This window comes from Phalacrocorax carbo, chromosome 1 (assembly GCF_963921805.1).
Source record: "Phalacrocorax carbo chromosome 1, bPhaCar2.1, whole genome shotgun sequence".
Taxonomy (NCBI): Eukaryota; Metazoa; Chordata; class Aves; order Suliformes; family Phalacrocoracidae; genus Phalacrocorax; species Phalacrocorax carbo.
The window spans coordinates 206,375,190-206,391,726 of NC_087513.1; positions in this window are offsets into that span (position 1 = coordinate 206,375,190).

Sequence of the window (16,537 nt, forward strand, 5' to 3'; positions counted from 1 at the left end):
TTGTAGTGGTGATTGCAAGGCTGGCACCAGGCAGGCAGCAGCAGGATGCACCAGAGAGCTCACCCCTCCCTCCCAGCTCTCAACAAGTTATAAATAAGGAATGGACAGAGCAAAGCTCCTCCTTTTCAGCAGTCACGACTGGGATAGGTAGAGAGCCTGGCTATGCAGAGCAGGGCTAGGGAGGCGGTTGCTGCCATGGGAGGACTTTTGCCAGTCCTTCAGTGAATGCATAAATTGCTCACTTACCTGTCCAGGCTAGAGCCAGTCAGTGTTTGTTTGGAAGCTTGGATGCTTTGTTATCCTTCCTTTTCCGGACTAGGTGGTATGGCATATTAGAGCAGCTTTTTTGTTGGTCTTTTTGCCATCCCTGTCAAAGCACTTTTATTTTACTTTTAATTTAACTGCTTTGTCATGTCTGAGATGTCTAAAGCTAGCATCTTGATGCCTTCATTCGGTTTTTTCAATGGCGTAACAGTAGTTTACAATCCAGCATTATCAGAGAGAGAGAATTCTCCAGTACCTCTCCAATTTCTAGGATTTTCTGACCCATTTATTAATATGGCAAGTGATCTGAATGCATTCATTTTTAGAGTGCCCAAAATGAGGCCCCTTTTTACAAACATTTCTGGAAATTAGAGCCCTTGTAAAGTCTTTCCATTTGGAGACCTAGGAATTGAGGCACGCAAAGATCACCCTTTTATTAAACTTGGTAATTAACGTGCCTACGTAGTTCTCTAGAAAATCAGTCCCTCCCTTTATAGCTTAACTTCCTCTGAGAGGACATCTCTATTACCATCTTGGCAAAGCAAAGTGTAAACCTATATGAATATTAATTGATACGATATTCTAAAGCATTAGGGAACATCACCTACGTGGCAAGACACTCTGCAAAATCATACTGCTCCCTTACTCATTTTTAACTGACTAAAGACATTAAAAAGTTGCAGTTCTGGAATACAGCATTACATTTGGGACTCATTGCCAGGTTTAACAGTTGTGAAATTTCCCTTTCAGGTCCAGAACCATCTGACCTCTCCCCATTGAAGCTAATAGCTACTCGTGGCTGGGGGTGTAAGAGGCCTCTCAAATGAATTTTGTAGCCACAGGTTTAACTTCATCAATCAAAACCTAGCTCAGTGATGTGAAGGTTTTATGTGGCAGTTACACGAGGTTCACCCTCTGGCATGCGACAGCGACAGCTGCACATATGGTCAGTGGGCTGAATGCTTCTCACCATCACTGGTGTGCAGGTGGCTCTGAAGTCACACAGAGGATTCAAAAAGCAGGTGGGGTTCACAGCATTGCCACCTCCAGCCACCTGGACCATGGTGAGTCTTATCTAAATTTAGACACAAAACACACAGACACACAGAGTATTTTGCTAAAGAAGCTTCCATTTTCATTAGTCTGTTCATTGCATCTCTTTAGCTGCGAGGACTGAAAGCCCAGTATACCTGGGTAAGGACACAGTCAGACAGTTGCAAATGGTCAGCTTAACATAGCTGTAAAAACAAGAGTCCCTCAGCTGTAAGCTGTTCTCTGATACATGTTGATGTTCTTTTTCTCAAGTCAATTAATAGATGAACAATGAGAAGGAGAAATGATAGGACAATATAGATGATGTACAGAGATCCTGATCCTCAGAAGCAGCACCCACAGACTTCCTGATAACCTTGAAGACCTTGCTCATCTCTGCATTCTCCTGCTGCAAACCATAGGCTGCCAACTCTTGGCATCTCATGTCGATGTATGTCCTCCCTTCCAAAATACCAATAGTTAAAAATCATCTTCCTTTTCCATTGCTTTGTTGTGTCACTCAGTTACTTAGACGATGCCAACTAATAGTAGTGTCATTCTAAAAGGCATAATTAGAAAGCAAAAGAAGACAACAACTGCAGAACAGGCAGAGGTTCTGCCAGCCGGTGGCACAGCTATCAAACATGCAACTGTGGTGGTACTGACAAGCCAGCTGGTGGGCTATGAAGCTGTAAAAAGGCCAAGGTGGCTTTTTAACAGGTCAGCAGATTCCCACTGTGATCTTTGCAAATGCCTGGGATCCTGAGGCCTCCTGCAGCGAACGCTTCCCTTGCCTAGAGTAGCTGTCCTGAGCCAAGGCAAACTAGGAGCTTCATCTGCTGTCACTCAAGCACCTGAGTTTACAGAACTGGGTGGCTGTTATGCAAACGTTCATTGTTATAACATATGGAGATTTGCATTTGAAAATGAAATATGTTTGTTTAGGAGGTAACGTGATTTGAATGTGAATGTGAATGTGTAGAGCTCAATTGCTTAAATCAGCCATTTGCATGGTATTAGACATATTTAAAGAACAGGGATAGTTTTGCTATGACCTTCTGATTATTTGCTTTTTTTGTAACTGAAGAATTCTGTTATACGTGTACATAAATCTTTATATATGTGGACTAATATAACTCAAGTGCATTGAGCTAATGGGGAATAGGAAGGGGGAGTGTCCAGTTCTGAGCTGGCACCTGACAGCTCTATAGTCATTTAAATAATAAGAGTGCTATGTCCTAGTTTTTCTATTGCTTCTCATGTGCCCAGGATTGGGCCCTGGTTTCTTTCTTGCTAGAATAACTATTCAAAATTCAAATAGGAAGTTAATTTATTTGTCTATTACCATAAAAATTATTTGTGTAACAGAAATAATGTGTGGGCATTAGCACCCTATATCAGCAATGTGTTGTAAGTCTGGTAAACGCCTTAGCTTGGCTTCAGCATTTACTAGATCTGGCAACTTGTATACCCTTTGCATGCACATATTAACACTTAATTACCTTGTCACATCATTAAAACCAGGCACATTCACATTCCGGAGAGGTGCTGTGGGCATGACTCAGAAAAAGATGAAAGAACATCTGTCTTGCCCTTGCATCAGGAAAATTTCTGGGAAGCTCCCCTCTGGCAGTGAGGTAATGGGATTAAGTTTGTCCCTTTGTTCAGGATCCTTTCAGCAAAAGGGTTGGATCATGGTTCCTCTGATACTTTCTGTCCCTCTGAAGGCTAAAATTAGTGCATGGCTGGGTTTCGAAGTTTTGTAATGAGGAACAATGTTCACAGGTCTGAAGGGCGAACATCTTGAGCACCAGTTTGTGAATGAGCCCTGAAACATCATCAATGGAGCTTTCTTTTTGAGTACATTAGGAATGACTGCAATAATTAGTTTAATTTAATCCACTAAAGCTCAGACTTGTGCCAACTAATGTTAGTGAATTAACTAGAACACCTAAGTTAACCTGCTGATGGCTACAAGGTCAATGAAGAGCAATGTTGGATGTGCTGACCTTCTGCATTGACTATACCTCAGTTCCTTGAAATTAGGTGACAGGAGTTCAGAGATAAGCACTGCATTCCGACTGCCTACTACTGAAACCCAGCTTGCATTCTTCACTGAGCAGATAATGAGCTGATGTTCAAGCAGATTGACTACCCTCTTCCCTCTGCTGCTTCTTGATAGCAGTAGAGTTCCCATTCATACACACTTGTTCCTGGTCCCTCTGCTATGTTGGCTTGTGTCTGCATTGCAATCCAGGTTCAGGAATTAGTCTCCCTCTTTCCAGCATAAGACTACCCTCAGCTGCTATTGCCACCAAACCTGGAGCTCTGTGCCTCTGGTGACCACCCCAAGGCGACAAAGAGTGTCTGTGGTAAAGCTGGGAACTGAGTTACACCCTCGAAAGTTTCACACCACCCTTTTAACCAAGCCATCCTTCCCCTTCCTGGGTTTTCCCACACTCTCCAGCCAAGAACACATATTAAATACAAAAGCCTCATAGTATATCTGTGAAAAACAATTTCGCTTGTGCTTTCTAATAATTCTCTGAGTTGCAGAAGTAGTGAGCAGAAGGTAAACCTCATATTATAGTCTTGGGTTGTCACACCAATTGTATCTGAATTAGTGGAATCTTTTGAGTTCACGCTGGTAGATTTGAAATCTCAAAAAACATCTGGCCTGAAGGCTTCCACCACTTCTATTTGGTGAGAAAGGTTTCCTTGTCATACACAGCACTTCCCAGGAGCACTCCAAGTCTGAGCACTAAAATAGCTGGAGACGGACAAAAAAAGCTGCTGTCAAGAATAGTTACAAGGATCTGTGAACAGTGAGGATATTAGAAAGGCAGCTGTAGCCCATATTACAGGTGGCCCAGTGTGTCCCTGACTCATGTCTGCCCATAAATCTTCGTGGCAGGACAGAGACTGAACCCAGCCCACCAGATTCCCATGTCAGCATCCGCATGGCTTCCCAGTATTGCCCTCCAGCCATTTGGGCCCACTCCATGCACCCAGCTCAGGGTCACACTTGGCATTTACCACAATGGTTGTCTGGAGACCACTAGGGCAGAATAATTTCCTGTGTACATCTCTGTGCAGACACTCTCCTTGCAGAACAGTTGCTTTTGTGCATTACCAGCTGTGGACAAATCTTGACCCAGGGTATGAAATGGAAAAGAGGGCTCCTGTTATATCAGAAACAGCCCACAGGGCCTTTCTTTTCTATCATGGGTTTGAGCCAAATCCTGTATCTGCCACACTGATGACAAAGGATGATACCGTAGCTGAACTTAGACTGAATTTAGACAAATTTAGCTGAATTTAGAGAAATTAAGTATACATTGGAGAAAAAGATACTTAAATTCAAAGATTGTAAAGGGATGCAAGAGTGAGAAGGAAGGCGTTTAACAGTGTACTGAAAGGAGCTGCAAGTTTGAAGAGATTATAATAAATTGCCAAATAGACTGGGCAAGTGTAACGTGTTCAGCCTCAAAAGCCATTACAGCAAGGCTAAAAAAAGCAAGTTTTGATCCTAATTAAGAGAAGCTTCTTGCATGTGGTAACTCATGTAATATCTCCACGGTTAAAACAAGGCTAATACCTCAACAGAACTTCAAGGTACATTATTTATGGGTTTCTGTAGTGCTGCCCATTGTAGCAACTAACAAACATGAAAGAGCTTAATTTTACGTCATCACTGTGGGGCAGAGCATGTTCATTAACCCTATTATACAAATGAGGAAAGAGGAAGACTAGGTAACTTCCAGGCACTCATGCATGAAGGCAGGTCAGTCTCCTCGTTTCCCATCCAGCAGTGGAAGCAAAGCAAGAGCCCTCTGTGCACAAGGGTGGTGGAGACTGGGGTCTCATCGGACTTTCACTCTTTGTGGGAGTGATGCTGTGACCTGGTTTCCTGCTGAAACCCTTTTATACCCACCTTTTCTGCCTGTTTGCAAGAGTGCCAGTGCAGAGGGCCGCCTTGGCCGTCCCCTGAGCAGCTCTGCTGCCTGCCCAACCTCCTCCATCTGCCCCGTGGGAATCATGGGATCCTGTCCCATTATGTCTCATGGCACTGACCTACTTACTAACTCTAGAGGAAATGTGGCCCTTTTGTTTTCTTCCTATGAGCTCATTGCCCCATTTTCTGTCTGGGTAAATAGGGGAGTTGTGGTAAGAAACCCCAGCACTGGAAAACTAACCAGGACTATTTAAAGCAGGTAACAGAAAGGAAGGTATCAAGCATTGAGGGTAGAAAAGAAAGAAGTGATGTTATTGTGTCTGCATAAGTGGCTTCCAAACTCACCTCTGCCTTGCAAGCCATCCCCAAGAGTGTCATAAACCTCCAAATTCCCAGCAGACTTCTGACACTTTGCTTGGGGTCTGCTGATTAAATGGGAGGGTGTTGTGTGAGGTGGAGGAACTAGCAGAAGTTACCTGCTGTCCAGACAACTTCTGTCCAGTTTCTCTGCCTGAAAAGGAGCAAGTGGGGAAAATGTGATGACCTTGTGGAAGCCTGGATGGCTGCCCACAGTGAAATGATGTGATTTATGGGATCTACAGATGGCTGCCAACACTTTTAGTGTCTTTCATCTGTGTCTACAAAGATTTGTAATAAAGAGCAGCCCTACTGCTCTTCAGTGACTCTGTTGCTTCCTATTTGAAAAAGTCTGTGTTACAGCCAGAGTACCATTGGATGGAGCGGAAACTTTTCAGGTCTGGTATTAAAAAGGAAAATAATTTCTACAGAATTAGAAATTCCACAGTCTATGGAAAAAACACTGTCCATTCCACCAACCCAGTTATCACCTTTAAGAGCTTGCTGTGGTCTTCCAAAACATCATTTGCCTTCCTTCTATCATTCCAAATTAGAACTGAGTTTTACAGAGCCCTTACTGAGGATTTCTTCTGTCCTCTGCCCAGCTCTTGCCTAGTCTTTCCTTTCCCCTGCTGGGTATAATCCAGAGCACCCTTGGTTTAACAGAGACTTGCAGGAGATGAAATGACTGTGGATTAATACCCTGGAGTTGAGTCTATACTCTTGGCATCTTTCTTTGCAAGTACAGGCTTCTGAACACTGTGGCAGGGATGCAGCCTGGTAAGCCTACACCATACATACGAGACTGAGCAAGTTTGCCAACTCCAAACTTGCCTCCAAACAGGCAGTTCCCTCTCCAAAAGGGTTATGAAGAGAAAGGCAGCATGATGCAAATGTGGCTGCACCACACCTGGGTCCGAGCTGGAGTGTTTCTGCTCTGGAGTCCACCTGAAATCAGGACTAACTCAGATAGAGTCACCCTGGCTTTGCCTGCTCACAGCAATACCAACATGGTGTAAGCAGAGCTTCCTCCTTTCCCAGGCCAGACTAGCAGTTTAAATGGGAAACTTCATGAATCACAGTGCCTGCAATGCCTCCTCCAGCTCCTACAGGACTTCACAAGATCATAGAATCATAAAATCATTCAGGTTGGAAAAGACCTTTAAGATCCTTTAAGTCCAACCATTAACCTAGCACTGCCAAGTCCAGCACTAAACCATGTCCCTAAGCACCACATCTACACATCTTCTCAATACCTCCAGGAACGGTGACTCAACCACTTCCCTGGCAGCCTGTTCCAATGTTTGACATCACTTTCATTGAAGAAATTTTCCCTAATATCCAATCTAAACCTCCCCGATGTAACTTCAGGCCATTTTCTCTCATCCTGTCACTTGCTACTTGGGAAAAGAGACCAACACCCACCTTGCTACAACCCACTTTATGGTAGTTGTAGAGAGCGATAAGGTCTCCCCTCAGCCTCCTTTTCTCCAGGCCAAACAACCCCAGTTTCCTCAGCCGCTCCTTATAAGACACATTCTCTAGACCCTTCACCAACTTCATTGCCCTTCTCTGGACACACTCCATCAACTTGATGACCTTCCTGTACTGAGAGGCGCAAAACTGAACACATTATTTGAGGTGCAGCCTCACCAGTGCTGAGTACAGGGGCACAATCACTTCCCTAGTCCTGCTGGCCACACTAGTTCTGATACAAGCCAGGATGCTGTTGGCCTTCTTGGCCACCTGGGCACACTGCTGGCTCATGTTCAGCCAGCTGTCAACCAACACCCCCAGGTCCTTCTCCGCTGGGCAACTTTCCAGCCACTCTTCCCCAAGCCTGTAGCGCTGCATGGGGTTGTTGTGACCCAAGTGCAGGACCTGGCACTTGGTGTTGTTAAACCTCATACAGTTGGCCTCAGCCCATCGATCCAGCCTGTCCAGGTCCCTCTGCAGAGCCTTCCTACCCTCGAGGAGATCGACACTCCCGCCCAACTTGGTGTCGTCTGCAAACTTACTGAGGGTGCACTCAACCCCCTCATCCAGATCGTTGATAAAGATATTAAACAGGATTGCCCCAATACTGAGCCCTGGGGAACACCACGTGTGACTGGCTGCCAGCTGGATTTCCATTCACCGCAACTCTCTGGGCCTGGCCATCCAGCCAGTCTTTTACCCAACAAAGAGTACACCTGTCCAAGCTACGAGCAGCCAGTTTCTCCAGGAAAATGTTGTGGGAAATGGTGTCAAAGGCTTTACTAAAGTCTAGGTAGACAATCTTTACAGCCTTTCCCTCATCCACTATGTGGGGCACCTTGTCATAGAAGGAGATCAGGTTAGTCAAGAAGGACCTGCCTTTCATGAAGCCATGCTGACTGGGCCTGATCACTTGGTTGTCCTGTACATGCCACATGACGACACTCAAGATGGTCTGCTCCATAACCTTCCCTGGCACCAAAGTCATACTGACAGGCCTGTAGTACCCCAGATCCTCCATGTAGATGGGCGTCACATTTGCTAACCTCCAGTCAACTGGGACCTCCCTGGTTAGCCAGGACTGCCAATAAATGATGGAAAGTGGCTTGGTGAGTACTGCCACCAGCTCCCTCAGTACCCTTGGGTGGTACTTGGGTACCCATCCAGCCCCATACAATTGTGTGTGTGCCTAAGTAGTGTAGCAGGTTACTAACCATTTCCCCTTGGATTATGAGGGCTTCCTTCTGCTCTCCATCCCTCTCTTCCAGCTCGGCAGGCTGGGTACCTGGAGAACTGCTGGTCTTAGTATTAAAGACAGAGCAAAAAAAGGCGTTAAGTACCTCAGCCTTTTCCGCATCCTTTGTCACTATGCTTCCCCCCACATTCAGTAAAGGCTGAAGATTCTCCTTGGCCCTCTGTTTGTTGCTAATGTACTGACAGAAACATTTTTAATTGTCTTTTATGGCAGTAGCCAGATAAAGTTCTAGCCAGGCTTTGACCCTTCTAATTTTCTCTCTGCCTAACCTCACGACATCCTTGTAGTCTTCCTGACTCGCCTCCCACTTCTTCCAAAGTTCTTAAACCCTCCTTTTTCTCCTGAGTACCAGACAAAGCTCTCTTGTTCAACCAGGCCAGTCTTCCTCCCCACCGACTTGTTTTCCGGCACATGGGAGGGCTTGCTCCTGCACTTTTAAGATTTCCTCCTTGAAGAATGTCCAGCCTTCCTGGACCTCTTTGCCCCTCAGGACTGCCTACCAAGGGACTCTACCTCTCTGTCTCTGTCCTGGGGCAGATCATGCAGGTCCACAGTCTGTATGATTTGGAAGTAAAAAAGTGGACATCAAAACCCACCTTTGGGCACCTGAAAAAGAGCTTGAGATTCAAGAAGTGCTGAGCAACCTCTCTCAGTGGAGAAAACTTGGTTTCAGCTGACTAACTGTAAGCACTCAGTTAGCATTTGCTTCTCATGTGTGCTCATCTGCAAAGTGGGGATCATTATATCTGACTCTCTCTCCAGGTATTTAGAAGCTAATTTAGTTAATGCTTGTCAAGCACTTTAAGGTTTTCAGATGAAAGGAGCCGCAGATAGGCAAAACATTACTATTACTATTAATTATTTCTATTGTGCAAGTAGACATGAAAGCAGCAAGGGTGATGATTACTTGCTTCCTTTACAAGTGGCAAGACACAGTGCAAATACACAGACAGGGACCCTCCCTGCCCTGCAGTGCTCCTAATCTTACCAGCCAGATAAACCAGACAAAGAGTGAGGAAAGGAGCACAAACCCAGAGAAAATCGATGCATGTAGTGACTTACCACAGAGCATTTTTTTGCCACAGCTGCTTTTCAAAAGTGCCCTGTTAGCCAAAACGCACAATATCACTATTCTGGCATATTTAAAAATCACAAGTCAGGCTCCCAGAAAAGGAAAAGTTTTTTTACCAAAGATGGTAAACACTAATTCTCCTTATTTGGCCTCTGATTTTTGAGCAGATCAAGCTTTGAAGTTTTTCTTTGCAGCCATGAGGTCTGAAAATATTTCACTCGTTAAAAAAAAGGTCAGAATTCTCAAAGAACAAGTTAAAGTATTTGTATATGTGAGACAAATTCCTGGTGGTAACAGATCACTGTCAATCAGCTGCTTAGCAGGAAGGAGTGAGCATGGGCTTTGTGGCAGCTCATGTCTCTTCCCTCCCAGGCGCCCAGTGAGTCTCTCAAAATTAGTTTTCATTCTACCCAGGGTGCCAGGGGCTGGGTGCACACCACAGAGGAGTTTACATGAAGTGATGAGATGCCCTACAATAATTTGTTCCTTTATCAGATGCCTGACTAGACAGGCAGATGGACAGAGGAGCAAAAAACCCAAGTGGCTCCCAGCCAGATGCTGAAACCTCCCACAAGTGGCTGCAAAAGGGCTGGTGCCAGCTTCGTGGAGCGGGTGGGAGGCATGACCAGGATGCTTTGGGGTGAGACTCACCAGTCTGAGCCATCCCACCTTTCCTTCAGAGTGTGAAAGGTACGGAGGCAGATCCTGGGCCAGGGAGTACCAGGCTAGCCCAGCAATCTGGCATCTGCATCCCTCGCCTCCAGTAGAGGCAGTTTCAGCTCATCTGTGGAACAAGTTTGTATCTGGGTCCACAATGTCCTCGGTGAATCCAGCAGCCACTGTACCTTCCTCTGACTGCTATATGAATCCATATGGTTTTCTTGTTTGCTTTTTCCCACGTAAAAGCATCTTGTTCATTCAATATCAGCTGGTGAACAGGCTTGGGACAACATCAGTTGCATTTTTTGGTGAGCTCATGGTAAGATGAGGATGCCTGATGCAAGCTGATATAAAACTATTAAACTACTCTTAAAAGAATATCAGCCTCCTTCAAAAAGCAATTCTTGTGAGGAAAAGGCAGTAATGTTTCTGGCAGGTCATAAGGAAGTGCATCCTTATTTCATAATAACTATATACAGTACTACAAGCATCATAAGGATATTGAAAATAGGTTTAAAAGCTGAATCAGTTGTCCTCCATGCACTTTTTCAACTTTTCAGGTCTGCATTTCATCCTTGGGCTTTCACCAAGCTCCCTCTAATGGCCACAGACATCGTGTTTCATTGCTTCCCTGTGCTGTCCGCCAGGCAAGACATAGGCACGAAGCCCTGGTGTTGCACATGACAAGATGTGCCCACTGGAGGAGGCCCTCCAGGTTTTTATTTTTTTTAATGTGTGTGGGTTCATCTCTCACCTGGTTCTTTTATGATCCTGCTTCCACCCAGTATCTTCCCTCTTAATACTTTCCTAGATTCTTACCTTTCTCCCCAGCCTCTGGAGACCTGCTGTCATTGCAGAGTTAATGCACATCCTGCTCTTACCTGAAATTGGGCACACACCCTAATATAACAAATGGATTACACCACCAAGGAAAGACAGCAGCATATGCCAGACAGTTTTAAGTCCAGCTTTTTGATGTCTTCTTTGTGCCAGCTGTGGAGGAGCTGCAGACTCAAGCCAGCTCTACTAATGTGACCATGGTGCTCAGTGCAAAGGGCAGTGCAGCTGGCCCTGAGCCACACCAGCACTGTGCTGCTATCCCTCTCTGATGATTCACAGTCCTTCACAGAGACACACAATCACAGAGCAACTGAGGTTGACAGGACCTCCAGAGGTTATCTTGTCCAACCCCCCCGCTCAAGAAAGGCCATCTGGAGAAGGCTGCCCAGGACCACGCCTAGACGCTTTTTGAATATTTCCCAGGACAGAGATGATATATCTCCAAGGATGGAGGCAGACAGCTCACACCTTTTCAGAAAGGACCTTTAATTATGTTTCCTTTTGGTACCTACTTTTAAACAACAAACAAAAATGCTTGCAGTCCACCTTCCTCAATATCGCCCTACCCCCAAAAAACGCCTTGAAACTGCCTTCCAGTGAACATATGAGCAGAAAAGTGTAAATAGCTTGAAGATGGAGATTGCTTCACTTCTAGGGAAATTTTCTGATGTGGTTGTCTGTGCAAGCTTTCAGAAAACCCAAGCAGTGCTAAGAAATCTCCAAAAGCACTTCCCATTTTGGGAAATATTGCCCTAATTGCCTTGGGCCCTTCTGCTACATAAGATATGTGGAGATTTAAAATACTATTCTGTCCCACAGTGGGCCCAAACTAACAACTTCAGGGTCAGCAAGGGGATGGATTGTCCTTTCTTCAACCAGCCAGCACTACCTAGACAAAACAGACTGACCTCAGGAGCTGAAGACTAGCTGTATCTCCTAAGGTTATCCAATTTTTCCACATATATCAATTTCTCTGATACAGGCAAAGTAAGTAGCAAGTACTTTTACTAGCAAGAAGTAATTTGGGCTACAAACCTAGCCTCATGTACACATTTGAAATATTACAGCTGAACACACAAAACTAGTATTGATTTTTCTTTTTTTTTGTTTTTGTTTTGGCACAAAACCAGATGGGGATGGTTAACAAGAGATGGTCCCCCTTATAAACCAAAACACTTAATGATCACTTCTAGCCTCTTGGCTGTTACTGTCCTCTTTCATTGTAGTGGGAGTCACTACTCCAGGTGCCTCAGCCTTGCATGGGAATTTTTAATCCTTCACAAGTTACCTGGCCGAGCCATGTGTCTCTCAGTCTGACCAAAACCACCACCCTGGACTACAGAAAGCTTCACTCCTGACAATGTCAAACAGTTCTAAAACATGCAATGAGCATTAAAAAAAAAACAAACCAAACATATTTCTTCAATATATTCCCAATATTTGCTTTTCATTACTGAAGGCATTCTGAGAGACCTAGGGCAGTTGAGAGCCAAGTTAGGAGGAAAGGAGAAGGATCACCAGAAGAAGTAACATCTCTCCCATTTGGTCAGGTAAATAGGGGCATTTTCCAGCGGGAGCTGCTTTTACCTCCTAATTCACCTGCACCCTGAGCACACACTTGGACAAACCCCAGTGACAAAATACAAGAAATGCCTTTCAGCCAAAGCCAGAAAGAAGTGTTGCATGAGACCAGCAAAATGAAAGCACAAACCTCTAATTATTTTAATATTGGGTAGTGACAGTATTGTTCTGTGTTAGGAGCACAAACAACCCTTGGCCACAGGTCATGGTTCATTGCTATTTTAGTAAACAGGCTGGCACAATGCTGTCCCTGGACAAGACACTCAGGTATTTAAAAAATGAGCTTCATGATAAATCAGATTAATATACATACACACAAGCAAGCAGTGGATAATACTTTCCTGGATGGGCAGAGCTCGCTAGGTCTTGTTTTGGCACCTTCACCCTCCTCCCAGAAGGTACTTCTGTAGAATGTTGGCTGTGCAACCCTGGGGTGCCCCGGGCTCACAGAGTCACTGATAACCATGGGGTTTATTCGTAAAGGACTGTCTATTTCTGGTGGCACTGCTGTCCCAGAGTCAATGATGTGTGCACCATCATCAAAGGAAAACTGCTTAGCAAAAACTCTGGATGTCATCTCAGGGAGGTGAGGGAGTCTAAGTATGTAGGAGGAGTTGGGCATAAAAAGGAGATACGAGGGGAAAGGAAGAAGGAAAAAAAATCAGAAAAATGGGTAAAATAGAAGAGAAGATCCATCTATTTGATATTTAATCTGTTGTTTCTGTGAAGTGGACATCCAGAACAAGCTGTGTGTTAGGACTACATGTGTGTGATGGTACCATGCAGTGAACATACCCCCAAAGAGTGCAGAGAGCCTATTTCAAACTCGATCCAGAACAATTTCCATTCCACCTCTTCAGACTCATACATATTCTTAATATAAGCACCATAACCTGCACCACTCAGTTATTCAATGTTATTTTTTATGGCCATCTCTGATCAGATTCAAGACTTGAGCCTTTTTTGCACTGAGCTGTTCCTCATCTTCCTCGGTGCTCTTGCCATGTGATCAGCTCTTTGTTGGCTGGAATTATATGGGTCTGGATACTCTGGATAAAGGAAAACCTGAATAACAATGGTACTGCTGTTTTCACTTTGCTGCTTCTACCTTAACAGGGCATCCGCACACTCCTGGACACAGGCAGGCATGTTAACCTGGGTACCTGCTGCAAGAGCAGGGAGTGTTATCTGCAATGCCCAAGCTCATGAACCTTCTCAGAGCCAGCACATCTTAGAAAAAGCCTCTTTAACAGCAGTTTGCTTCCTGATCCTTCCTTAGGAAAATCAACCTCCCTTTCCCTCAGTTGAAGAGAACATTAACAGCAAAGTGTAATATGAAACAACAGCAAGAGATAATTTGTGTCATGGTGCCAAAGTGGAATAAATTAAACTGAGTGGAGGATCACTGTGTACTGGAATAAAGCTTTGACTTCAGAGGAACCACTTAAGATTTGTACTGGAATAAATGAGAGCAGAGCTGCCTGGCTCCTTTTTTTCACACAGTATCAACAGCAAAAAGGGCATTTTCTCATCAGTGCGCTGCAGCTGCACTCCAAATGGCACAGATCTATTAATAGAGTAAGTGGGCAGTCAGATATGCCCTTCAAAAACCTGCACGGGGCTGTAATTCTTCATTTTTCTAACTCACATGTTGCACCACCCAGGGAAATTGTAAGGCTGGAATGCTTTTCATTTCTAGCATGTTGAACAGGACTTTTCACATATTTACATTTATTCTCTCAGTACCCATGCTGCTATGTGTAAATGGAAAATTAATAAAGAGTTTATGGCTAAAAAGATAGAAATAAATGGATGACCAGACGTGATGTACAGTAAGTCAATATAATCAGAAGGCATTGATCAGTGGAACACAAAATGCTTTAATTGCCTTCAGAATCGATATTGCAGGGGGAAAAATAGATGTACACAATTGTATACACTAAGCCACTAAACACTTCAGAGTCAAAATTCAGTTTTCCTAAGTATTTTATTGCTTCTGGGGTTTTTTCATTTCTTTAGGACTTCACTTCAGAAAAACAGATAGGAGTCAGGCTCTCTGGAGTTAATACAGGCTTTTATTGTGCTCTTCTTCTTGTCATTCCCTCTGTAGCCCACGATGAGCAGTATTTCAGGCCAGAGCACTGGTTCAAAATCGCAGAGACTGAGTGGCATCATTTGCACTCAGAGGTCTGCATTTCAGAATGAACCACCAAGATCCTGTTCAGGAATGAGAAGTAAGTTTTTCCCTTGGTCATAATTTTATAGTACTGTGAAATCTCATTAAATCTCACAAGTACTGAAGACCTCTGCACTCTTCAAAAGAATTTAGGTCATTTCTCATCAAAAACTGCATCTAGATCCTACTCAGCAACAGCAAATCTAAACATATTCTTGAAGCAGTAGGAGAAATGTGTTTAATATAGCTTACCACTATTTTTATTTTTCTGTAATGTCTAGAAGCACTAGACATTGGTTAAGCCCCTGAGTGCAGAGTGTTGCACAAACTTATGTTGAAACACTGAATTTGTCCCAAACAGCTTAAAAACTATGTAGTATAATAAAAGACAACAGATTGCTGTAGGCAAACAGAAAAGCATAAAACTAATATAATATCAGTTCTGCTCATTGTGCACTTGCTTGGAAAACTACTAAGCATACAGTGGAGAAGGGCACTAAGAGGTATTTGAGATTAAGAAAGACAGTCAAGTCTAGGTATCCGGTCTAGAGACTAAATGATAAGTGATAAATCAAGTATGGTAGGCCTATGGGATAGGCTTTGGAAGGTGAAGAGAAGAAACTTAAAAAGGTCAGTAAAGGAATGTGTAGTGCTGGGAACACGGTACAGATGAGAAACTACAGAGGTGAGCCTGGCACATTGCCCTGAAGGGCTATGAGCTGGGCAAAATCAGCGGAAAGCCGAATTAGAATCAAGGATGCTGAGCCCAAAGGAGAGAGTTAGCTATGTGAGGATGGGAAAGGCGGTGCCTGGCAGGTACCCCCTAGGTGCCCCATCTGTCAGTGCAAATTGCTGATAGTCTTCAAGTTGTTCTAAATTTATTTCTTTAAATTCTTTAAATGCCATTAGACCTTGAGCCTTTGCCCTTTCTGAAGACTGTCTGAGACTTACTTTGTTTCTTTTTCTTGGGGTTGAAGCACCACAACCTAAAACATGGTGAAATGTTAGTCGAAGTTTGGGGCGTTGTGTTCAGTGGGTTCAGTTCAATTTCCCTCCTTTTTGCCATTTGTACTGTAATGAAGTTTATTTGCCTGAGACTGCTGTATGGGCTTTTTAAGATTTTCACTAGCTGTGAGTCAGTGATGAAGACAACCTCCCCTGCGTCCTCTGATGCTGGTGGTATTAAATATGCAACCTGGGGACTGAAGTCCCAGGCTTTTCCTTGTGCTTTTCCAGCCACCCTGCCACACTGGTAGTCCTCATGGGTGGGATTCATCTGACCACAGATGCCAACATTTAGGTCTGAACAAATGTTGAGATTCTTTCACCATTTAATGATTTATTGTAACCCTACAGAAGCTCCTAAAATAGGTCTGGCTAATTTTTCCTTAAAAGTGTCTGTTTCTCTCTCTAGGAAAAAAGGCAGTCTAGGGTAACATCTACCTCATGGACAACTACAGTGATGTGAGATTAATTCCACCCTACACAACCATTCTTTCATAGTTAAAAATTTTCTCCAAAGATGTGAATGATGATGAGAAATGTTGGGGTGGAGGGTGGAATATTTTGCATCTTTGCTTTTACTCCATGCCCCTTTTGTTGATGTTTTTGTGATCACGTCACCCTTCCATCTGGATGTTGAGAACAAAGCAACGGCAGGTGCCTGCCAGAGTGGACATGTTTTCGGTTGAAGAGAGAGCTGAACATATTCCCAGCATGACTGGGGACAAATCTAACCTACTGAGTAACTTATGTATTTATATATTTTAGTGTTTCAACCTATTTTAACAGTTATTACTATTACATTTTCTACAAAAGAACATGGTTACATCCCTCTTTCCTCAGTATGAATCTTCTCCCAGCTTAATT